This window comes from Bombus vancouverensis, chromosome 1 (assembly GCF_051014615.1).
Source record: "Bombus vancouverensis nearcticus chromosome 1, iyBomVanc1_principal, whole genome shotgun sequence".
Taxonomy (NCBI): domain Eukaryota; kingdom Metazoa; phylum Arthropoda; class Insecta; order Hymenoptera; family Apidae; genus Bombus; species Bombus vancouverensis.
The window spans coordinates 12,272,590-12,299,307 of NC_134911.1; the positions used below are offsets into that span (position 1 = coordinate 12,272,590).

Sequence of the window (26,718 nt, forward strand, 5' to 3'; positions counted from 1 at the left end):
GCCCTGCCGCGCCAAATTGAGTGCACCTTTGAGTAAGCTTCGAACTCGTTTACCACGATACACTTGGCTAGCTGCTATTGCATATATTAGACAGTGCATACTTTCGAATTAACGAGACTGATTTCAGAGAATCATCTTCCAGTGCGAACAAATTACAGCGAACTACAAAGCAGATTTTTTATTATTATTATCTTTTACTATTATTACACAAATATATCGCGAATATTTATACGAATTCATATCCTTATAGATGTAATTTAAAAAATAAGCCTAGATGCACAATTTCTAAATTTTCATCACAAATTTGCTGATATATCTTTTCATTTTTTCACATCCCTTGTTATTTATTTACAACGTTTGGCATGTTTCCAAATAATGGTCGATTAAACGAAGAGCTGCCACTCGAAACTCAATTTTTAAGGGTTGGTCGTTTAATGGCGACCAAAGCGCATTAGGATTTATATCCAGATTTATATCCAGTACCCTTAAGAGGATCCTTAAAAAATTAGATTACCGGAACTCTGGCCTGAGGTAATTTCCGTCTCATACACTTCTCATTTCTTGAATTAGCTAATTCCTGAAAACCTTCTTAGCACTTAGAAATCGATTAGAACGAATTGAAACAGTAGCAATGAACGTATTTTCTAGCAAAACCTACTTTTATTATTAAATTATACCAGCAATTTAGTCGTATCCTTTATCGATTATGAATACTAAATCATCACGGTTGTCGTAAATCTTCTCGTAACTGTTCTCTTTGTATTTTATATAAACTGTCAATGTACACTACCGTCAGAATATTTCTCAATTATACTTACACTGAATCTTCTGCTAATATTATTATTAATTGAGAATTAATATTATAGATACCAATGAAAATATTCTTTTGTCATGATATTATTTTCTCGGGAGTAATCGTGTAGCTGTTGCAGTTGCACTTTGCATTTGATAAAAACTGAAGCTGTTTCAGGTCGTGAAATAGTATACCGCAATGTCTACGAGACGTTGGCGCAAAACGCAAGTGCAACAGCCACACGGTTGTTCCCGAAAAAACCAATTTCACGACATCTTACCATCGTGGAAGCTTGAAATCTAAAATAAAATATTTTAATTCGACAGATTCTTTACGAAACTATGTTATTTTATTTGATTAAAATAACACAGTGTTTTAAGCAGACGTTCTTTCAAATTCTTCAATTTTATAAAATACATTGTACATCCCAAACTTTGGACTAGCAATGTACAAAATTAAATTAGCATTATATAGAATATATTCAGCGGAACCGTGTCGTTATTAAGAAGGGTCGTTCCGCGGGAATATCTGAAAGGCGTGACCGACTGTTCGAAAGTGGTTTCGTGCCATCTTGTCGAGTGAAACGATCGGAATAATGAGCAACTTTTAATAAACTGTCGGGCTATCATCCGCGTTGAGCCAGTTTCGAACTGAAGAAACTCCCTTGTCCATTTTTATCCCCCTCCATCATCGTTCTGCTTGTCGTTCTACCTTGCATTCTCCAGCTGCGCTTCTTTTTTTTTCACGAATGTCTGCGAATGGTTCATAAGTTGGCGATTCTCGAGACTCGAGTCTCTTCTTCTCTCTTCTCTTATTTTCTCTCACCCCTTTCAGCCCCGCTGTTACCCCTCTGTCTTGCTTTTTACGCCGTTCTTACGCTGGTATTCTTATCCGGGAGGCTCCTTTATATCGTAATTACCATTTTTATCCTTCCTCTCTTGCCTTCCTCTTTATTCCTCCCATCGGAATTCATTAAAGTCTCGGGAGTATTCTCGCGTAACTAGGGGACTTTCCTTCGTGAGCGAAGACTCTTCTCCCATCGTCGAGGAAAAAATTCTGGGAAGAAGAAAGGGGGAAAGAAACAGCGAAGAGGAAGGAACGAGAGGATAGGAGAGACGGAGACAGAGGGATCGGGTCACGTTCTACTCTGGTACAGCGGAAAATCTTTCCCGCAGCATGGTCGACTCGACAAAGTAATCTCCTTCAAGTTACTTTCGTTCCATCGTGTAATGCCCGTGCAATCGCAACCGTTTCGATTCCAGTTGCGTTTAATTGCGTTAAGGGTGAAGCTTCGAAATGAAAACACCTTTCTTTCCTTTCCTTTCCTTGATCGATTTATCAGCACATGTGACTTTAAGCGAGCTGGGAACGTGATAGGCTGATCATGTGTGTCTGGATCTACTGAAATCGCTGTTATCCGTGATACCACCGTGTTGGACATTTTTTATGCTGTAACGTTTGTCTCGGTATTACTCAGATTATAGTGTGGTTAAGTAAATCATTCATTGTCAGATACGCGTTCTACTTCGAAATGTTGGAAGAAGGATCGCGATGTTGTTCGCAATTCTATCATAAAAAAAACACATTTTATCTTGCCGACTTTGTGATCAATTATTCTAGGAACAGCATTTCCTTGACCCTATATTCTTTTATCTACCAAGTTTGCATCGACATCAAAATTTTCTGCTCAAGTTCTTACTTTCATATCGGATATGACACTTTATTTCTCAGGTTAATATTCTATAGAAACTTTCCATTAGATAATTCTAAAGAGCGTAAAGAGTTAACTCTCATTTCCGAAGTATCTTAAACCAGTTAGACCTCCTTTCCAGCCACGAACACGCTTCTTATTAAAACACGAGTAGACAACGAGATGTTAATCCAGTCAAAATGCCAAGAAATGAAGATGTTTCCCATAATAAATCGTGGCCCATCGGATTCCTTTGATCTTGCTCGTCTCCGTTGCATCTTATAACGGAGCCTCGGCTTGATCAGCTGAACACGAATCAACGACGAAAAAGGTGTTTTTAATGGTCAACGCCACAGAGAGAAGATGAACGCCGACAGTTGGAGAATCCGGCGGTTCCTTGTAGCCTCCGCTAATCGGTCGAACGATTGCTCGGATTCGTGCGGAAGCTTCGATGTCGGTCGACGATCGATCCACGAGTGTGTCTCGTGTTGGTTTGATCGTGAAACGAGTCCGCTGACCGGACGGAAAAGGAGAGACGCGACGGAAAAGGCGAAACGGGACAGCAATTCCACAGGCGCAAGATTCATGGCCGTTGGACGATCGATCGATCTTGGAGGACGCGTTGCCACGGTACTAGAGAGACAAGAATGCGGCACAATGCGCGGGACCGGTTCCCATCGAACCCCGTAATGGAATCAAAGGATAACGAGCCACGCTTGGACGAGCGATAAGGTGAACTTCGCTGTGCGGCAATCCTATCGATGAATTTTGTAACGAGCATCGTCGATAGTGATACAAGATATACATGTTGGGATGTTTCGCGAGGTTCTTGAATCGTTCGCGGCTGGAATATGAGGGCGATGATGAGTTTCAAGAGTGATGTTAGGTTATAATGTACGAAATTTTAGATTTTCAGCGATACACGTCTCACTGAATTCCAAGAAAGATGTGTTTATATATGTGAATGTCGAGAATCTGAAGTTGTATGTGCAAGAGATAATTCTTGGTTTTCACATGATGCCATAATGGCAGAGATCTGCAAAGATAAAAATATTTACGGGGAAAGAAATTTAGAAAATTAATATAATCTAGTAGATTGTTGTTATTTTTGGTAATCGTTCGAATGAAAGAAGATTAGGAAATTGAGTATCAAATTGGAAATTTCTTTGTCGAGTGTCGCACCGACGAACTTTCAATGTAAATGCATAATCAGACTTTAGAAGACTTTGAAAGCTTACATAGTAGTACATACTCATCTAAAGAAGTAAGACGTTCTTAATCTACATAAGACCCGAAATTAAGTTTGTTGATGTAAAACACGAAAGTTTATTCCCAGATTTGCATCTCTTATTTTAGTACAAAAGTCTGACATCTCTGACATTGCACGATGTGAACATTTTTCGAGTTATCGATTGATACGTTACACTGATTGCTAAACTATGAATAACATATATACATATTTTATTAAAAGATAAAATTGTGGCAGCGCTTTTTAGTCTATTTAATACTTTACTCTGCAACGGTAAAAGCATTGAAAATGTTATGAATATAACAGTTTATTTTATTGAATCATCGGGCACAGCGTTGTTACAAACGGCATTTGTTATTAAACATTTTTTATTTTCCTCCTGCTAATCAAAATTTCAAACCACAACAGTGTGAATTTCCGTTTTCAGTTAATACTCTAAAAAATGAGCCTGAATTACGTACCACGATCATCTACGAACATATTATAATGAAAATAATTGACAGAATTTCGAATTGTGAAATTTGTCTTCTTTAAAATCTTACGAACTAGAAACACGTTCTACGATCAAATTTCCTGGGACCGATGATCACCCCATTTCTTTATAACAATCTTCTATACAGCTCAATAAAGTACCCGTTGCACGCTCCAGGTTTATAGATCTCGCGAAACGAGCCAATAAACGGGACGATTTTATCAAGGCATCTCGTTTCGCGACGCTGCACCCGCTCGTTTTTCGACGATTAAATTTGAAGTCACGTATGAAAAATATTGTTTTCCGCCCGGTCGCCGTTCAGGTCGTTTTAATCGATATTTTTTGGTTCAAGGATTACCTGACGGAATTTCGATTACAAACTCGTTCCGTGCTGGTGCACGGCCGCTTCGACCTCTTCCCAACTCGTGTCCCGCTTTTTATAGGAAATTGATGATGAGCACCGTTCGAATCGAAGTAATCGTTTTAGCTGTAGTCCTTCGCGAATCGACTGCGCGAATTAATCGATAGGTCGCGTGGAATTCAACTCGATGGTGCTTTCTACACTGTGTTCGAAATTCGTTTCTTCCGTCGTGCTCGATCATTTGGATGAACTGGTCGTACAAGGGATCTTGATACCAAATCCTTTGAAAAACGCACTCTCATTTAGTACCTTCAGAGGCTTATCCTTGCGACAAAATTGCCCAATTTAGTACTTCAAGTCGTTTCCATTCTGACCGGGCGTTTTTTTCATTATAACATTTCGTAAGTTTAAAGAAAATGTGTGAGAAGCAATCCAATTTTATCATAAAGTTTCTGGAAATTTTTTAACGAATTAATTTGTCGTTCGAATTATCAATCTTTCGAATATAGTGGTGTTGTTATTTAAGAATTTTTCTTTTTTTAACTGACCTAATTCCAGTTGATTCATCTTTATCAATATTTCATAGAATTGTCAGATAATAGATTAGAATATTGACGAATTTCCTTCTTGAAATGGATATAAGATTGGATCACTAAAATTCAAAGGTTGATTAAGGTAATTTTAAAAATCTTTAAAGATATTTCTCAAAATACGGGCCATCGAAAATAGAGGAAAAGAAAGACCTTAATCAGGAAATCCAACGATTACAAATCTTCCCTCATTCTACAAAGAAGATACCCCAGGCTATTACCACGCTATCATCCTAAAGTCGTTGTTTTCCACAAATTCTACATCTAATCAGATTCTTCCTCGCTGAATGCAAGGTAAGCCAGGTGGAAGTAAACAATGAGTTCACTACCAAGCTTGAAATCAAGCGAACTCCACATTTACACTTTCACATCATCTTCCATCTATCTTTGTTCTATCCAATGCAATTCCTTCGTATGATTTACAATCTCGAAACACATTCACCGGTGTAATCATCAATAATGATTCGAAAAACTCGGCTAGTGGAAATTAAAACTCGGCTAATATAAATTAAAACTCTCGAAATCAATTCTATCTAATGGTTGGGATGAAAATTCTCGAAATAAAATTTCTAAACGAATTTTGCTGATACTATATGTTAGCGATAAAGTTCGTAAAGATATTCATCTTTAGACGAGGATAAAACGGTGGAAAATGGTGGTAACTAGACTGTTTCCTTACGTGGATGAGACCGGATCGATCCATGAGAAGAATAGCCCTCGTTCGTAACGTGGAGAACGGATCTTCGACGAGGGTCGAGTCTTTGCAATCAACCGGCCATTTTGCGCGGAGAACTCGACGTTTTAATGACAAGTTGTTCCACATCGTTGTGCAAAGAACGCTGCTTTTTTGAAGATCGAGTAGTTCGGAACATTGACGATCTTTACAAGTTATGAAAAGAGATGAAAGTTTGAGCAGTGTATCCGTTTTGTATGAAGTGATTTATATCGATTAGTCGCTGACTATATCGTAGGTGTTATATTTGTTATCTCCATCATATCTGTCCATCAAGTGCAAGCAATTACGTAAATGTATACTTTATCATATTCGCTAGAAATCCCTATCATATAACGAAATAGGACAACTTGTCGTCAGTAGTATAAAATTAATTTCAATGTAACTTTTATCGTTGATCTCGTTTCCATCGACTCGCGTGCTATTAAAATTTGAGCGTATGAATTATCGACGAGCACGTTTTTATTTTTTTTATTTCACAGTGAACGCAAACCGTGATAAAGGAGATTAAACGAACGCGAGTTGAATTAAATAGAAACGGGTGCAAAAGTGACTTTTAATAAAATTAATTGTTGCCATTGGTTTTTAGTGGATTGGAGAATCGAGAAAATGCTGGTTGCAAATGCGTGCGATATTGCAATCAGAATTTAACGCGACCATAGGTGCAAAAATATATGAATATAATATTATTTATGGGCCTTTCTTTTGGAATTTTGGGAAGATCCCAATACTTTGGTCTAAACTGTTCATTATAGCTGTTCATTATATAACAATGGGCTTGGGGTCGAGGTGTCATAACTGGTCACCGAACGTAGCCACGGTCACGGGATGGACGTTTTACTTAACAGTAGAAGTACCAATATTGAAGGACACACGCTGTATTAACAAACAAGCCCCGGGGCAGGAGCAATGACGGCTCTACGCGAGTCTGCCTAGTTATGGCGCCTGGAATTTTGTTGATAACCCCGATCAATACGCAATTGACAAGTGTGATCGTGTCAGTCTTTTATTCTTATGATCACCTTGGAGAGTTTACACACAACGTCGGGTCAGTCAGTCTGAAAGGTACCGTACGTAACAGCTGACGCGACTTTGAGTTTCAAAACATATTCAATTGTACAAAGAGTTTTCCCGTTGATCGTGGATTCGTTAGAACCTAAGAACATTGTCTGTACTTTAAGAGAGACTAATAATCACATTTAATTGTTAAATCAAAACTTGTACATATCATTGTAAATATAAACCTCTTTGATCTACTACGATGGCTTGTCCTAATGAAGATACGCAACGCGCCCCTAAAACCAGCGCCAACGCGACAAACCCGACATATACATACATGATATTAAAAGATAAGGATATGTAGTAGTACATTTCAAGAGCTTATACCGAGAGGAATAAAATATTGTTGGATCGACGTAGAATCCAAAATCAATTTATTTTCTTTCCTCCCTTATTTTTCCTTTCACTCAATAAATCACTAGTCTCGTCTTATTGTTTAAAACGCCGCGTCTGTATTCCGTAACCACAATGCGTGGCAGAATGAAGCGTAAACGCGACTGCGCGTCGAGATCAGAATACAGAAGATTCGTTGATGCGTCTCCTCCGGCTCGATCGTTTCTTTCCTTGCTTGAATCTCGCCCTCGAGAACTCCTGTTCGTTTGTTCGTCGCACAACCTTCTTCTACTCGGTAAAACCCAGGTGTGCAAAGAGGATCGATGTTCCAGCCCGAATTCATTCAACATATTCGGTTTGCCGAATCGACAGGATCACGTTCGAGGCACCACTTTAAGGAAATGAAGAAAAACGACTTGTTCTCGTTGTGAGAAGTTGGTCTCTGGCAACGAATAAGAAGAATTACTTCGTCTCTCTTCTATGTGACCGATATTATTATGGTTTACAAAGACACAACTCGTTCTTCTCGCATTTATGACTACGTCATTGCTCGCTATTGCTCACAAGACATTTAAAGAATTCGGTGAATTCTTCCGGGGAAGTTAGAGATTCTTCTTGTTTGAAGTGTTTGTGAAAGGTTGTGGGACGCTTATAAACTACTATATTTGCATGCATCTCATGGAAAAGTAAAACTGATGAAACGAATTGGATCTAAAGAATAACATGGAAGCGTAAACTTTAACGAAGCGAAATTCTGGATTAATCGTTATAAGCAATAAGTCAGTCGGTTTATGGTCTCTGCTATCCATAAAATTAATTATAATTAATTACTAGCGGTTATTTATTGAAGGTGTTTCTGTTCAATGCGATTTCGTTCAGTAAGAACCTTACGTTGCATTAATTTCGAATCTATCGGCGAACTGTGAACAAAATTTAACGATGGCAAAACCAATGTTAATAAAATGCATTATTTCTATGAGTTAAAATAGCACGTGAAATGATATAACAGTCGTATCGACTTAAAATACATTCGGTTGGATTTGTAGTTTCAATCAGTCAAACTGGAATTCACCTAACTTTTTTAATTTCGTAATTAATATTCTTGTAGTTATAAAATTTCCTCTTAGTTTGTTTGTTTTATAGCGTAGAGAAATATAAAAATTCTTAACACTATTATAATTTCCGAGATATAATTGTGTTTTTAGTATGTTCGTTTAACAGCTAACAAAGCTTGCATTTTCCCTCTTTCCAAACGAATTCATAGAGTAATTACCACGCTTGATCAGGTAATTAACTAGACGTAGTCCTTTTGGGATCGATCTACATGCGCTAACTAGCTCGTTTCATCCAAATGGTGGTATTAGTAATCGTGCTTGCAGTAATGGCAACTCATCAACCAACAATCGTCAGAACTCTCATTTCAAATGCATACAATTTTCAACTACGAATACATGAAATTTCAAATATAATTATATCTATTCTGTGCATTTTAGCAGTTTTAAATCCTTCATAAATAGAGGAGAAATTAAATTTAAAAGTATCGAGTGTTGAAAGATTACAAAAAAAAAGGGAATCGAATAAAGATTAACTGTTTCCTGATTGGAAGAAAATCGTTATCCTTTCTTTTTCCACTTACGTTAATTACCATTTCAACTTCACAATTCTCTTCTTCCTCTCTATGAATCTCCACCCGTTCGCCGATATATATGGCAGATTTGACCTGCATAAGTTTGAAACTTTACGATCCAAGGACAAGTTCTTAAGTCCTTTGAGTTTAGTTTGAACTGTGACCGTTTCATCGGGAACTGCACGGTAGTCAGAAAGTACGAGGGACTCGAAGAATCGAACTGTCAGGGACAATTCCAGGCTTTTATAACAGCGATTCTCGCGGCCACCGGAAGTAGAGGAAACGATTCTGGGCCGCGACCGCGAGAATTTAAAGCGATAGCAATGCGATAGAGGTGTGGGTAAAGGAACTTTCGAGTACGCCTCTTTGTTCCTGACTGGTTCTCGAAGCACGAGAGCTCCGTAATCGAACGCGATCCAACGGGTAGCCAGGTTTCCTTTTCCCGAAACGCTGCTGCGCTATCCACGAGACCAGAGGGGTCAGGTTTCCCAGAGGAAACGACGCGATCTTCCGAAACGGCTTAAAATTGAAAAGAAAGTTCCTCGGGGCTGCTAGCGAATCTCGGCTACCATCGACGAGATTCGATAAGATGCCAGTTAGACAGGCGAAGCCAAAATTCGATTTGATATTCTCTGGAAGGAATTTTCAGATAAAAGGGTTCGTGTGTAGACAGTTAAATATGAAAGAGGTCGTTGTATATTGATCGTGGCGAATTCAATAAGTAAAGGTATGAGATTTGACCTAATGTAATGAAAAAAACGTTGGTTAAAGATCAATGCTATTGAAAAAAATTAAAGATCAATTATTTGAAAAATTTGTATCAGAATTTTAGGAAAAATTGAAGATAACATATTTGATATGACTGGGATTTTCTCGAATATTATATGACCCGTTTCTTGTAGCGATCTTTTAATATTTATTAAATAGATTCGTGATTGACTTCTGGAAAGTTACACATTTGTCAAAAATTATTATTTTGGAATATCTTTTTCTATTAGATTTTTAAGATATTCAGTGTTTTGTGGTCAAAATAAAATTAGCAGAGATTAAAATAAACGATAGTATAATATACTATGCCTGAAAAATTATCCAAGTACGTCAAGATATCTATATTTCACACGTGGATGTACAGAATTAATTTTTTCTTTAAAATCTGCTTTTATACTAACAATGGATTTATCTCTCTCCCTCTAACGGCTGCGTTAAATTTTCAGCTAGAAATCTCGAATTCGATATTTCGTTATTTAGCAGTTCGTAATGAATACTGCTCCTCAAATTTTACAAAATACGCGATAGAACGTATCGACTGTCAAAAATGCTATTTTGTACGAGTATTCCAAACATGCCAGTACAAAAATTCCATAATAGCAGAAATTCCAGAAATGCAGTACGGAGGAGAAATTTATCCGATGTCATGGCAAGAATTTAATCGAATCCGACACAGAACGATTTGAATTTACCCACGTCGGAATAGCAAGTACAGTTAGTTAATGTTTTCGGAAGAATCTGATAAAAGGAAGCTTCTCATTTACGATGCAGCACACACAGGGATATCATCAACATCTTCGTGCATTACGAGGTTGCATAACGCGAAGACCAAAGGAACTATTCCCTCGTAGCGCGCCGTGCTTTCATTAGCCCGAATAACACGAAAAGAAAGAAGCTTTCATAAAAAGCGGGCGTTGGACAGAACGTTACACTGGGCGGAAGGCAAGGATCCGGGGAAAATTAATAAAAATCCGTCAGTGAAAAATAAAATCTCGCGAACGGATCCCATAAATAATTTAAAACGAGCACGGCGTTAAAAAGCGGGTGTGCGTCAAACGACAAAGAAAAAATGCTAGCGGCCGATCGTTTTCGACCGATATATTACTGAGGCGGACGGAAACGCGGTGAAGCTCCAGCCAATAAAAAACATTCTCTGTCGAGATTTTCATTTGCAGCGAGAAATAAGCGCGCTGGCTCTCTTTTCCCTCTTCGCGATGAAAAGCCTGTACCTCGAATGCTCGTCTGCTCGTTGCACGAACGCATAATCGCGAGGGACTGCACCAAGGTTGAAAACTAGCCGGCAACTTCATCCTCGCCTCCAATTGCCTAACTTTCTCCAATGAAGTTCCTGGAAGCCAGAAAGGCCGGTCATCGCCTGGCACTCGTCCACCCAACTCCCTTCAACATCCTAGGACACCCTGGTGTCCTGCAATGCGATTTGCGGCGCCACGAGTTGCTGGACGATTCGTTGACTCGTGAAATCGTCAGACAAGGGATAGGAGTGAAATTCATCGTGCCTGAAATGGAATCATTCGTCGCGTTGTTTTCCAATTGATCCTGACTGTTGCGTGCCAGTTCAATTTTCACGGGTTGACGCGTTTGGGGTAGTAAACATACGTGTGTATACGCGTAGGTGAGTTTAGGGGTGTTATATGGTTAATGCAGGCGAGTATCTCTTGATCTTGCTCTCGTCGGATGGCTGTTTGTCGCGGTTGGTGCTGGGACTTTCCATCTGTCGTGACATGACTGGGAGAATTATAAGCTTCCCAGTGGCTTCCGGGGTAATGGGATGACGTGAGGGTTGCTTCGTGTTCAAGGGAATTCTAGATTTTGTTCAGTGACTTTGACGTACTGTGATTATAGTACATTAAGTTTCTCTAGAAATTTCTCTCTATTTTTCATCGAGGATATAACAAACATATCAATATTTTCATATGTAAGATATTTTACAGTCCCGTTTTTCACTCAAATCGAACGTAGTGCAATATTATAGAAATTTTTAAATAAATGAAGTTATGATACATTAATGTTTCACTTACAGTATTTATCCGAGAAACAAACATATTAAGCATCACTTACCTATGAATCTTTATTCATACAAAGACAAAATAAAAATTCTCGTTCAGAGAAAACTTTGCTGCTGTAAACAGAGTTCCACTGTGACAGTAGTTCTGAACACAGTATGATTCTCTAATCGTAATCGCGACGTATACACCGACTATATTCAAATTAATTAACTCGACAAGAACTACGAATTAGTCGGTTGCAACCGTTTAAACTCGTCACGGGAGCATTAATTAACACACTTAAAACTATTACGGATTTACTTTCCTACTCGTTTCCACGTTTCTCCCCCGTGGGCACAGCCAACAACGTGAAAGTCGATTATTCGCGGTGAAATTAACCGCGCGCAAACTTTACACGGAATTACGCGACGTAGTTAAGAAGCGACCGCCGGAATCGGCGACTCCGTCGCTAATCCTGATTGGCAGTTAACTACGTACGAGTTCCTTCTACCTCGCTGTCGATTTCACCAGGGTTTTTGCAGCTGCCTACACGGCGACAAGTTCGACGCCTCACCCGGATGTGGAAGTTCCATCGAAACTTCCGAGACAACGAAGAATGAAACTTCTGAAACTCCCAGACTCTGGTCTGTGTCAAAGCTGGCAATGGTGCAAGCCTGAGAATGTCGGTCTATTTTTAATAAAAATTACCTCTTTCGCTCGTATCCCTGTACCTATTCAATTTGAACGTGTTTATGACGCGCTAACTTTGAGAAATTTGCATGATTAACATTTTGACTAAATAATTTGCAAATAGGAATATCGATTAACTTTTCCATAGCTGGTGGAATTTAATTCTGTAGCGTTCTGCTGTACATAGAACCGTAAAAAAGGTAGAGGATTTAAATTTACTAGATTTTAGTTCAATAAAAGAATATGTCCAATATATAGATTCAATAAAAAAATATAAGGAAAAATATTAGGTTGTTTCGAAAGTATTTAACGAAATGTAAGAAAAATTCAGAAACAACGTGTCTTTATAGAATTGGTATTTTATTAAATATTTTTTCTATAATATTTTGTAGATAATCTGTTGCTGCTCCTTAAAAAATAATCCTCTTCCATTTCGATCAAATACAAAACAGAAGCTAATATCTGAATTGCCAGGGTAAGAATTAATTGATTTAATTTTAATGCAATATAAACATCCGTGTTCTATTTAATTTGATTTGAATTAAGATTTTTTTGTATTTCATGAATTAAAGTCAGAGATATACAAATTTCAACGATTAAGAAATATTCAACTGGAATACATAGACGAAATTGGTTGAAGTTTGACGAGGACAGTTTCAGAACAATTTCCAAAAGCTGTGCGAATCTGCAACACGAAGTAGCTAGGTAATAAGGAAACATTGTGCGAGATCATAATTTAGCGAAGCAACTTTAGAATTTCTTAGTTCGTGCTTCTCCGAACTTGCGAGTCGAACGGTTATACCTATGAATTGTACACGAATGTGTAACACGTCCTATTCAAAGCAATGTGACTGGAATATGTTCCAAGGGAAATTACCCGTGCGCAATTTCTTCAAATAAATGGCAACATTAATCGGAAGGAAATAAACAGTTTGCAAAAAATATACAAAATACAAAATGCAATTGATAGTTACTTTCACAATGTACCTGATGATATCAATTTAAATGTGAGACGTAAATTGAGTTAATTTATTTTGGTAACTTAATTAATTTTGATCAAACTGACATTCGATAATTAAGATACACATAAAATATCAATCACATTCACATTCATTGATTTCAAATAATTTCAAGCAAATCGAAGAACCCAGTTTATTAACTTTTCTTCTACCATAAAATAAATAATCATACATTACCGTGATTAGTACGATTAATTGGATTTCTAAAATTATACGATGTGTACGAATAAATTTCGCGCGAGAATATATGTAACGAAAATAATAAAAATTCGATTAACGAACATATTATGTAACGGAAATTGATCGAATCGCTTACTTTTCCAAATAAATAATAATGAAAGAATTCATCCTAAATAAAATCGTATTCCTTTTTTTAACAAAAGAGCGGTCGAAATACTCAGTCGAGACATTTCCAATTTCTCAAACAGAGAATGTAAACGTTTTTATTTTCCTGGTTTACACCTAGTCGTTGAACCCGATTTTTCGATAATCAGTCGGTCGAAGAATTCGCAATTTCTTTTCGTGTACTTTAGTCTCTGTCCGTGACGGCGACGTAAATATTTCATCATCGGTCTTAATGGACAAGCCTGTCTGCTTTAAAGGGGCGCGTCTCTCTCGAATCCCGGACACTTGGGTCCGTATTAATGGAATTTCCACGAGCCGGTCTCGGCGTTAGCCTGTAAATTAATTCGAGCCACCTCGTCACGCTTATAATTGAGACGATTCTTTTCTTCCTAATTTTCGTCGACTCTCTCGTTTTTGAGAGAGAGAGAGAGCGATTTCCTTGGGTTCGGTTAGGTTCATCGGATGCTCGAGATCATTTGCCCCGTTGAAATGAAAGTTTTATTTCGCTAATCGCTCACCCCCACAACCTGCTACAGCTTACTGGCCGCGTCTTTTAATTGAATCGTAGAGTCGAAGATGTTGACGATACTCGGAGGAAAATTTAATAAAATCTTCTTTTGGATTACTTTGGGTTAAGGTACTCTTTGATTGATACAACAATGACAATCCTAAACTTGCATTATTAAACAGAGCGATTTAATTAAATAATTACTAACATTGTCTATTTAAAATTTTATTTGCAACTGAAAATTTTCCAAGTCAAAAATACGGTGCACTCAAGCGCAGCAAATAAATGGCTCCATTTTCCACATGCCTTATTTAACTACTCCGTGGTCGTGTTTATGCACGGTAAAAAGTGACTAAAGCAAAACACTGTCCAAACGAAAATTTCGATATCAATGTTCTCTATCCATCGTTGTAACAAACAGTTTGAACGATTTTTGGTCAAAAAATAAATAAAACAGTGAAATTTTAGCCACTGTAAACATCGAGTTAAAAATCAACGACCAACGAAAATCATTCGAATTAATCCTCTCTATCATGTTCCAGTAAATTTGTTTTTTTTTTCTTTTTTTTTTTTTGGATGGAAGTTTCATGCTATTTACAGAATAGTGGTGAAGTTTTGATTAAAATCCAGTGGAGTAGCGTCACGAAGAACGATGGCGCTATCTGGTTTGGCGTTGATATTCGCCGCGTCGTCATTATCGTTCCAGGTTTCTCTGTGTTACGGGGTGTTCAGTTCAGGATGCAAAGTAGCATTTGTACGTATCCTGCGGTGGGACATCGTCAGCTGTTAACTTTTCGAGTTAGCGGAGGAGATAAGGCCCCATGGGTGGCGGCGGAATAGCACTTTGCCTGGAAGTTACACCGCGATAGGCGTATCAAACTTTCACGGACCGATCTACTTAGGGCTGTTCGTGTAAACGGAATTAGAATCGAATAGTCTCGGCGAGCGTCGATAAAAATCGATTGGAAACTTGACCCGGCTGAACAAATCTCTGTATGACTTTATTCTCCCCTACGCTTTCGCGGGAAATCGTTTTCATTTCGAGATAAGAACTAACTGAGAGACATATTTACTGCGAGACAAGGAATTTTGGGATATCAAAAAGTTGATTTAAACTTCATGACGTGAATTGTTAGAGAATGGAAAGGCAGAGTTATTTTTTAATGTACAAAAACTATTGTAACATCGAAATTATATAAATATCTCCATTGTTGCGTGAAACTTTTAAAGATTCTAATTACAATTTTAATTTAAATTTCTCGAAACGTTATAGATACGGATATTCGTTTCTTATAAGTAATAAATAAATTTTTTCAACCTAAATGAAAAGATCTGAATAACGTTACTCGTTTTTATTGTTATGTCGAGATAATAATTAATACATCCGACCAGACAAATGTTTGCGCGCGCGTGTTCGATTAATAATTCACTATCGCTGAACCGCACCGGTTGATCCTATAATTATTCTCTAAATAGTGAAACATAAACACAACGATTACCCGGCTCATCGGGAGAGTGTTTCGGAGCAGTCGAATAACGTGCAATTATTCGGTTAACTGACCGGATAAATTATTCAGTATTCGCGTGCAAATCAATGCCTCGCGACTCGACACGATTTATGAGCGTGCACGTGACGCTGCCGTTTCCGTACTTTCCCAACAGGAGCTTTGCCTCGATATGGCTCTGAATTAAGCTCCGTTATTCACACCCTAGTCGTTACTTTTCATTCTATACAGCGACATTCTTTTGTTCCAAGCATGTTAGATATTAATTTATGACTTGATTATTAATCCAATATGGGTCTAGCAATGTTTCTAGATTTCACAAAAATGTAGAATCTAAGCGAAAAAGAAATAGTAAAATAATGTAAATTGATCGAGATAAGTTGCGAGTGAAATGTTGTGTTAGCCCCCTTAATGAATTAACTCACATAACTTCGAACTATAATTCGTTCTAAATGACTGGACTTGTGAAAACTATCGAAAAACAAGCCTATCGTTCTATTCATAAAGATACAATGCCGATATTTGAAAGAAACAGTGAATTAATTTAAATAAATCGAAAAAATCGATTTAATTCCAATTCGATGTTCCTCCTTCCCATACTTCTCCTATATTAAAAGAACCTTCCCTATTTTCCAAGAAGTCTACGTCAAGAACACGAGTAACAAATTGATCTTTGATAAAACTTGAAATTAACGTACAGCATTCTCCATTCTATTAAATCGAGCCTTTCACTTTTGTGTTGAGTTATATCATGTACACTTATTCACCATCTGCACAAATATTTCAAACACGCATTCCATTCGTAAAGAAGATCCAATTCGGTTCTTTCTCGGAGTACAATCTCAATTTCTTCTGAAAAGCGAAGTTCTTGCTGACGTCTAAGGAGGAAAAGACGAACAAAAGGAATATGTAAAAGGAATCGACGGTCGTCGCAAGGTGCCTCCTTTGAGCGCATTCGAGAGAATGTAGCTTATCACAGCGGCAGCATCTTGAATCCATTAGGGAGTTGTTTCGTAACACGGAAGCTCCTTGACCAGGAATCGCGTCATGTGCGTTGTACGTCTCTTTGCACGAATCCAGTGTGCTGTCCTCGTGGTGTCGAGAGTATTTGCCAGTGGAAATCCATTTTACGCATTTCTTATGATATCGACGCTCTACATTCCCGCTTTTCATTGGAAATTTGTCGCTTTTTTCATACAACCTCGCGATATTCATTATCCGGCACGTTCATTAAAACCAGGTCAACGAGGTGGCGATTTAATTGATTCCTATTGAATGAATTCCGATAATTAACATGTAGGTTATGCAATAACAATACACAGTGGAATATTCTGTGCAATTTGTTTAAACAAATTTCCAAGCTACCCCAAGGATTCTTTATTAACTTTTTTTCTGATACATATGTATAAGTCGATTGTGTATTTGTATGGATTTATGTGAAATATCCGAAATATTGATGATCGTTCTAATATTTATTTATATCGGGTAAAATATAAATTTACATAAATATCTGCAGTCTAATCATAGCAATAAATGGTCATGCGTTAACACGGTTGGCAGAATTATTCTCGCTATGAATATTAAAATTCTTAGCATGTTTACGATAACTCTAATGTCTCGGCGATGGCGTCGTAATAACGGAAGACGGGGCTAATTAAGCTCTTTAAGGCCTGTTACTTCGAGAACGGTCTTCGATCGATTAAACACAGCCAAGAGGTCGAATAAATTAAAAGAAGCTTGTTATTACCGATTCATGGTCGCGTCAAAATTAAAACACTCGCGAAACGATCGATATCTCCTCGAACCCACGCGGCATTGAATTCGATTTCGCTCTTGTTTCTGGCTTAAACCGCCATTTTTCCACATTTGTGGACTCTAAGCGAAACGAAACTCTATCGACGATGAAAAGAAAAAAAAGAGAGTAATGGAAATCTGATTGTGGAAAAACTGGACAAGATACACGAAAGAGTGGCAGGCCGGGCAGTTTCTATTTTCACGAAGATAGGTATAAATTGATATCACGAGGACCACCACCCTACGAGCGTGGTATGGAAATCGATGAACGGGAAAATGAACTTTTCGAGCGTGAGCGCGAGCCAACCGGGCCACCGCGCCGTCGTTGGAAAACGAAACGCAATCAAACGTGAATTATTCAAACCGATACGTGGCCCGTAACGCGATATCAGCGTAGCCGGAGTGATTACTATCTGTCAGTCGACTACAATTCATGTCGCGAATTTCTGTAATTTCCTTCGAATATTATACTTTTGTGACTGGCACGCTTTGCAAAAAACATACGGAAAGTAGAATCGATGCTTACTGTATCTCGCGGAAAGTATTTCAACGCTTAATATTAAAGTGATTTATGAAATATCATGTGAACTATATCATATGTAAAAGCATTTAAAAATTTGAAGAAATTTTAACGCTTTAATGAGTTTATAACTATCGGAATTACGTTGATAAAGTTTGAAACAAATCCAAAAGTGTGTGTAGAAGTTACAAGATACTTGCAAATATGCATTTGTGATCTATATCGATACATACATATTCGCAGCAAATATCTTGTTTAAAATTTGTCTAAAAATTTTACTAACGTGATCATGATAGTCATTTATACTCATAAAAGATTTCCATAACAAATGTTCAAATACTTTTATGAGTCACTCTGTGAAACTACCTACGGCGATGCCATAAACCTTTGAAATGTCGCGATTAATCCCTTGCCTTTTAATCATTTTAATAATTATATGTCCCTGATCTATGATTACATTATATAAAAATACACTTGCAATCTTTGTTGCGACTATGATTCACACTTGTCAGGTCTTATCTTATAATTATCATAAAATGTGTAACTTGGTACGAAACGCGATTAATTCCCGGCTGCTTTACAGCAGCTAATAACCGCTCAAACATGTCGATATTTTTATCTAATCTCTATCTTCTACACGAAAGACCTTTATTTTTGTACTTAACCTCGTGATCGCTGCCAAAAAGGCTGTGAAATAAGAAGATAAAAATGAAGGGAACTCGTTTGATGCGCGGAAGAAGCGGAAGATAGGATAAGCGGGATAAGATAGGTAGCGGAAACGATCGCAAAATTACGCGTCTCTCCCGTTAATTACCTCGCATAAATAAATCGCACGATTAAGGAGGGACTCGGTTAAGAAGCGTACCTCCCGGCGTGTTTGCTCCGCGAAGGAAGATTGCAATTTGCTAACTGGGCGCGGTTCACTCGTAGGCGGATCCGGGCGAATTCATTCCGGCCCCGCGATACAGCCGACAATTAGAAGCGGCTTTATAATGAATTTATTGTCAGGGGAATCGCTCCCTCGGGCGATCACGACCACGTGAAATTACCACGATTTCCGAGTGGTCTGTAATTTAATGTGCCTCGTTCGATGACTTCATCGTCCGAGGCTCGTCGATGATCTTATTGTTCATCCTATTTTATTCTTCTTCAAGGTAAATTTTTCTTGTCTTTCTTGTTTGACGATTGTACAGATGATCGATCGTGTCGACCAAAAAACGTTGTTTTATGTTTTGTATAATTTATTTCGATAATTAAAATTTGACAAGGTTACCGTGGAGGATGATTTTAGTATTTTCCAAGTTCCGTAGTGATATTACATCAGAGTAGGAATACTTAAAATATAATATAATATCTTTGTATTATCATTCTGAAATGATAATAAATGTATAAAAACCGAAATCGAGGTTAATCAACGATTATCAATTGAATATTGAAGCTGTGTGTATAAAAATCGTGAATCGTGGAAAATTAATATAACACTGAAAAATGCATAATAATTTGTAGATGTTTAAATTTTCTTTTAAACTATCTCTTCTATCCGTTATGATATTTACTGCCAATATATCCACTTTCGCTTCTTCCGACCATCAAGCTTCGTTGTTTAACCGTTATTTATTAAACCCATAAATCAAACACGAACGAGTATCGATATATTATAAATCGATCACCTCCTCTAGCAAAAAACAAATCGAAAATATATTTTTCTATGGAAAGAAATTTTTGGAATTTTTTTAGTCGCTATTTCTCAACTTCTGCGCGAAATTGCACTTACTTTTCCTCTGTGCCATGAAAAATGCAATTACCCGCAAATCCTACTTAATGATATTTTCCCGATTATCACGAAACAACGGCAATTCAAAGGAAGACGAAACGATTGGAAAGTCGGTGGTCGTGTATCTAATTTGCACCGCGGCGGATTCCCGTTTTTGCGTCGAGTCGTATTTTTCCGCGTCGCAATCAATCGAACACGGAAATCAAGCGGACGATGTTCCGTGTCGAACAATGCTGGAATTCCATCGAACGAAACCAGCGGATAGGCGGGAGGGAAGACAAGCCGCGATGAACTCGACTTTGTTAAGGCAAACGAAATTAGCCCGTTAGACCAGCGGAATTTCATCGACGATTACAGCTCAAGCGTCGTCAGAGCATCCGCGTTTCATTCCTTTTTTTGTCGTTCCATTTGGTAAATTTGTGAAAAAAAAGATGCCCCCGATGAATGGAAACGGAGACGAGGGATATTCGAAATATGTCGTCTCCGCGAAGAAACGTTCGTTAATTTCGATGGAGATCCGTAATGGACGATGATCGTCGAACAGTTCCATCCGATTTATCGATTTAATGGACTCAGATTAACGTATCAACTGGCATTGCAACGAATTCGAATTTTCTCGAATTATTTGCGATCGAACTGGGTAGTGAATCGACGAGAGATTAAAATTTTTGAATTTCTTATATGAGAGTCAAATATCAATCGAGTCTTTTCTTATTATTGGTTTGCAATCAATTGTGTAAGAATGTTACATGTAGCCAGATGTTAAAATGAAAATCGATTTGCCTGATAAAATGAACTTTTAAGTACGTAATAATTTCGAGAAATACATGTTTGTTTGATTGGTCCAACTAATCAAGAGGAACAAGTAGTGGCTATTAGGTATTATGATGATACGAGGATGAAAATCGATTTAATTTGTAACTTGTAAAACAAAGTTTTAGATATTCAGTAGTTTCGAGAGACGTATTTATGTCGATAGTTTCACCTGATCGAGATACCTGATATAGTATCTATCATTTAGAATGATATAAGGATGGAAATTGATGCAATTTGTAACTGATGAAATGAAGTTGTAGATATGAAATGGTTTCGAGGCATATCTGTGTCGATAGTTGCAACTGATAGTTGCAACCCATTTGCAAAGCATGAAACAATATACGTGAATTTGATATAAATAAGTAATTACTTTTTGATATTCGTATTACAAATTACATTGGTTTTCAATCTAGCAGCTGTATTCGTTCTCATTCCATTTCTCATTTTGCCGCCTCGCTTTTTTAATTGATCTATTATTTCGCAGCTTGTTCTGCATATCGATTCCGCAACGATAAATTGTCTATAACCGAGAACGATCAATTGAACGATAATACACGAAGAGTCCCCATTTTTGCATTGAAACTACGTTTTACGATTCACGAATCACTTCGGACATTCCGATCTCTGCCTATGTATTTCAGAAAATTTAGGCACCTAAATTCGAAAATAAGATCTAATTCCCGCAATTTAATAAATTTCCCATTCGTAAAGTATAAACTAAGCTACAAACATAATGCTTCAATTTCACAAACATAAATGCACGGCGCTATTGGAATCACGAAACGCACGTTTAAAATCTTACTCGTACGTGTGTAAGATAGCACGTAAACCGGTGATATATTGTGGGATACATTGAAAAAGGTTCAGCGACGCGTACTAAACAACAATTCAACGTACTTTCCCGCGGAGTCATAAATATGTATCATGTACAACAACAAAGAATTTGCATCTTGCAGAATGCGTTTCAACCGGACGATCGTTGACGAGCACGCGCCTCTGTAATCGCAGCATTTCTGTGTCACTATTCTCTTTCTTCCTTTCTTCTTTTCTCATTCAATTTCACTGTTCCGTAGCGGCGCTATGAATTTTTCAACGCCTTTCTCCCACGGAAAATGCAATTGAGAAAACACGCATGACAAGAAGAAATACTCTTAATTTCCTGCGAGTATATATTACTAAGTGATCGGTACTCATAATGGAATTATAAGGATGAGACGAAACTTGAGAGTAAACGATTCAAGTCTCGAGTATTTATAAAGCGCATACTGCAACGATATTCAACGCGGTATCCAAAGTCTTTCACGTTTCCTTACTGCTTAGGAGAATTACATTGGCTGAATTCGTAAAAGCGAGGTTCCGATCGAAAATTCATGAGAAATCAAACAAAATTTCTGAAACGTTCCATCCCCGGTTGTGACTAAACGATGCAATTAACCTTCCAACTGCGGAGCTGCAACGTATTCTAATTACGGGTGGTTCGTGACCCAAAAGAGGAAGCAATCCGACAGGAATCCGGCATGGAAAAAGGGAGAGCAGAGAAACGGGCTTCGACGGAAGAAGTGAAAGAAGATAAAAGGCAGGAAGGGGTGTGAGGGACCGACGTGAATTCCCGGCTAAGAAGCCGCATTCCGTGGAAGCGGTGGCGGCCGATCTCGGGCAACGTGCCACGCTCTAATTAGAAAATTAATTGACAAGCGGCGATTTATCAGGCCGGGGTGAAAAACGGGGACGAGCGCGCGATTCCGCCCGGTAATATCGAAAATTATCGTTGCCGGTCTGCTCGCTTTTCGAATTAAACGCTCGCCTCGAAAACGTCGTAAAACATCGTGCCTCGCCTCCGGTAATTAAAGCGGTAGTTAATACGGTTTTTAGCCGCTTCGAACATACCGAAGAACGTGGAAGGAGAAACAAGTGGATGTGTGGACGCGGAGAAAACCGCGAAACTGTGAAGGGAAGCACGGGCGGCTTGGTAAAAACCTAAGGGGAAACTGGACAATGGCCGTGAGGGTTGGGGTTTGAATAATGGGGTTTGAGCGAGGAGTAAACGAAGGGGAAATGCATCTCTACTCCCGACATAATTATACTTATTAATATTTAGCCACTAGAGTTGCAAAAGCGCGATAGAGCTGTTGGGACGTCGAGGGTTTCGGATGAAAGTTTCAGGCGTATTTTTTAAAAAATTATGCCAGTACTTAGCCTCGAATTGAATGGACGTCTTTGTCTCTGCAGACCCGACGTGTTTTCATGGGTGTGTCCTTAATTAGAACCGTGGAATATAATAGGCGCATCCCAGTCGGCGGATCTAAAAGAATTTCGCAGATAGTAGAACAAACGTCTTTTTTAAGGATGAGTTTTGTTAGGAACGAAAAGCCATGAAAGTTGGTATAATTCGGCTGGATTACCAATTGTTTTATCATTCTGTACGCGTCATACGATAAGAATACGAGGGTTGAAAAGAATTTCCACCAGGTTATATCTGTGTGCAAGATGAAGGCTTCAAATTACGGGTTGAACGCATAATAAAAAAAGTTTATACGGACGTGTAGCCTGCTTGACCCAGTTCTTAACCTACAGCCGCGTTATGAATCTTTCTTTTGAATATTCTAATGTATCAACCTCGACTGTTAAATGTTTTTCTCGAAAGCAAATGCTTTCGCTCCGTAGTTCAAGCGCACTCCTCGTCATTCTAGTTCTCCGTTGCACTTTTCCAGATATTGCCTCGTCTCCATTCCTTCCCTTTTAAGCCCATTATCCAATTCACCGAGATAAAATACGAAACTGAAAAAACCACGATTATTCTCTTGAAAGGACGAAATGCACGAAGGAACGGATAGACGTCCAAGCAAAGTCGCACGAGATCCATCGAATAAACAAAAGCTTCGGAAGATACTGGAATAACCAGCTCCGAATAGGAAGGATCTAATCCATCGCACTTTCATCCCCTTTCCATTCGTTTGATACAAAGAAAAAAAAAGCCACGCTAAATGGATCAGCGCTATGAAAAGCGCTGGCAGCGATCTTGCCCGCAAAAAGCCGATTCCACCCTCCTGTCACCTGTTGTTTTCGCGCGGCCGAAGTTTCGCCGCGTGCTCATCGATGGGGAACACAGATAGCCGTAGAGGAAATGTTCACCAGGCTTCGTTGTAGCGCGACGTGGCCAACGTTATCGACATTAACGATCCGCGGGGCAAAATTCGTCGTTAAAAGGGGCTTGAACACCGTCAATCCGAGCCACTTTATTCCTGATTTTCCCCGAGCCATTGCTATTTTGATAGTTTTGTCATTTTTCGTGTGCCCTCCGGTGACGAACGATGCGAGGATAAATACACTCACAGGTCACCACCGGCTCATTCGAACGAATTTTTGCGTTTGTCAAAACGATTCTACGATTGTCGTGCAGTGCCAATGAACGTGTCGTCGTTGTTAATGGTCCGTGGCTGTCTATTTCACCCTTTTGTACATTTAAAACCCTCACGACTCTCTCTCTCATTCCTGTTCATTTTACTTCGTCGGGCTAAAAAGGAGCCTGGAGAAAATGGTTGCTGATCGAAAGTAGAAAGAACAGACGGTCCAAATGTTGGTTTCATTGAGGAACTGGCTGAACTAGAGGGAAGCGTAACAAGTCTTCATGACCTCGTTTTTACGCCATATCTATCGGTTTCTTATTTTCTTGTTGTCGCTGTTACTTTTTTGCTCTTCTGTTTCCTCGTTACCCGAACTGCACTGTGCGCTTTATACTCGCCGGTGATTTATGTTACGTTCGTGCTACAGCCAGCGGCGACTGTTCTCGTTCCGATAAATAAATTGCCGCGAATCCGTGGCATGAGACCAGCGGCGGAAGGGTAAATTAAGGGATTCGCGTTTTCCAGGAGCTCCCGTCCGCTGCGGAAATGTGAATTAGGTGAGATTCGAACCGCTCTTTCTCTCGGGTTTGTTAATTGTTACTTTCATCTCCCTCTCTCTTCGTCCCTCTCTCTGCTATCTTCCCTTTCCTCGCTGTTTGGCGTTTTCACCAAAGTGTGTTGGTATACAATTTCTACTTCGTATTTGCTCTCGACATTAATTACGTCGTTAAAGAAAAATCAAACGAGAATTATTTTACCATCAGATGAGTTTAGTACCGACGAAACTTCCAGAAACAGTTTACCGATTTTTAATGAATCCCGCTATCGTATTACGTATTCCGATCGATAAAACCATCTTGCGAAGAATATTCGGATTGCGATGGATTAATTACGATATATAATAGTACCATCGTGGTTACGTTCGATTAGCCGCAATAAATATCGCATTTAAATACGTACAAATATTATTCAAAACGACAGAAAATATGACACAAAAGTGTCAGGAAGGAAAATAAATAGAAAGTGTAAAAGGGGCGTGCGCGTGTTATGTTACATCCCGTTGGTTAACGCGTAAAATTTCAGCTAAAGCTGTTCGTAATATATCACTCGATTAAACTTTGCAAAAACATAAATTTCACTTCTTAAAAATTGTCCAGCACGTTTTTGGACGCGGTCTGTCACCTGGGCGCCCTTCAGTCGTTAATTTCATCATGTCCACGCCGGACATCATTAGCCCCGTAGAAACGTCACTCGCAGGTGGCTCCTCGATCGTGTAATTTTCTATTCGACCGGGCAGCACTGTTAATTAGAGGACATTGAACAAATGTAGCGGCGTTCGAGCGTCCATTTATTGTGGAGCCGCGAGTTCGATGCTTATGACGGGATATGACGTGGATTCGGTAATACCGTAGCCTGGTGTCGGATGATTTTTCGATCGGCCACGCCGCTCGGAAATCCAACAAACACGGACAGCCACCCGATAGACAAAGGGCTGGTAATGCAATATTAACGTCATTCATTTCACATCGTGGCGAACGTATATCAGCCCCGGAAAACGTTTCAGGCCTGCGTACACCAAAATTATTAACATTCGCAGCTGACCGATTTCGTAAAATTCACCTGCGTATCGCGCCAGTGAAATTTTCCCCTCGTTCGATGAAATAGCCTCTGTGTTCTTGAAAAGCACCTATCTCTTTGTACTTAAAGCTAATTAGTTTTTTGATTAACAACCTGTAATTACATCGTGCTACATTTCATCCAAACATATAACAATGTAAAACATTACGCGAATTTTTTTTATAGTTTTATAATATTAGCAACTCGTACTATTCAGAATCCCGAAGGAATATGCCATTCGCTAAACCACCTAACTAATTAGCAAGTTCGAATAATAAGCAATAAAAAAGGAAAGTAACCAGATTCGCTCGCTAACCCTGTTACAATTCTACCTATTGCGGATTCTACGCAAACAGTAACACAATTCTCCGTTGTTGTAATTTATCCAGTAGCCAGAGGCGGTTCGTTTATTATATCCCCGCGGTACCCTATCAAACCCATACGAATACGATTGTTTCGACCTCCGAAAAATTCGCGCGTAAATTCGCGAGGGTCGTTTGACGAAGGATCGAGGGCTGTATGATTCGACCCTTTGAACGGATAATTAGCGAGATGATGACCGGTGGCGTGCATCGCCGGGCGCGGTATAATGAAACGAAAACACGAGGGGCGAGTGGCGGCGAAGGGAGAAGACCACGAAATTACATGGCCATCCGATATAATATTCCCTCTTTCGGCCACGGTGGGATTGATTATGTTTATCTTTCATTAGGAGCATCGACGGAACCGAGAAAAAGCTGTGAATAATGAATCTCACGATTCTTTTGCGCGCGTTACGAGACCAACTCGCGAGCGGAAGAAGTTGCTGCCGCGCCCCCTTTCTTCGAGGGTGACTTTTTCGTGAAATTGCGGGAGGTTTGTAGTCATGAGTAGGATGAGAGTCTCCCTGGGGGAGAAACGAGGCAATCGTGGCGGACTAAGAGGTCCGTAGAATTGAATTGATCTTTCTTGTAGCCTGTACGCCGCGCGATTACGTTAATGGAACGACGAAGCCCGCTTTCGAATGGATACCGCCGCTTTCGAAGATTTGATTTCCACATAGCCGCGAGATTCTCGCAAGATTCTAATAAGAACGCAAGCTCTTATTACTTTCTGTGGTTACACG

General features: G+C 38.9%; 1 protein-coding gene across 1 annotated transcript in view; it reads left to right on the plus strand.

Moving 5' to 3' along the window:
* The window catches only part of hiw (MYC binding protein highwire), a 261,195-nt gene that overhangs the window by 178,433 nt on the left and 56,044 nt on the right, over positions 1 to 26,718 (plus strand). The window lies entirely within an intron of this gene.